Source organism: Plasmopara halstedii (assembly GCF_900000015.1).
Source record: "Plasmopara halstedii genome assembly, contig: Scaffold_322, whole genome shotgun sequence".
Lineage (NCBI taxonomy): Eukaryota > Oomycota > Peronosporomycetes > Peronosporales > Peronosporaceae > Plasmopara > Plasmopara halstedii.
The window spans coordinates 591,959-592,432 of record NW_020187243.1 but is presented as its reverse complement, the minus strand read 5'-3'; positions in this window follow the sequence as shown (position 1 = coordinate 592,432).

Here is a 474-nt window from a genome sequence, read left to right as displayed (position 1 = left end):
ATGTCACGCATAACATGCAGCGACTGCTTTGATACTCGAGCAGCGCTCAGTGGTTTACGTGCTACTCCCATGCATCACGGGGGCCTCGCCCTCGATGCCTCGGACATCGGCCGACCATGTCACGCATGACATGCAGCGACTGCTCCGAAACTTGAGCAGTGCTCAGTGGGTAACGTGCCACTCCATGACCAGCCCGCGAGCCACGCTCGGGACTCCTATCCAATACACCGTTGGTGTCTACCAACTCGGACATTCTAATGTCTAGCACATTGACCGTCTAGGTCCAGTGCTCTCGCCAATAGCGCTTTTGTCTCCTAGCAGAGGTCTGTTCACGACTCGCCAAAACTCCAACAGGAGACGTGCGCGTAGCGCCCAAGGTCTTGACCTCCAATCAATCCATGGCTCATGGTGTTCCAACCATGCCATTCCTAGGGTGGGGTCATACCTTGCATCCAAGTCTAAGACTAGACAGCG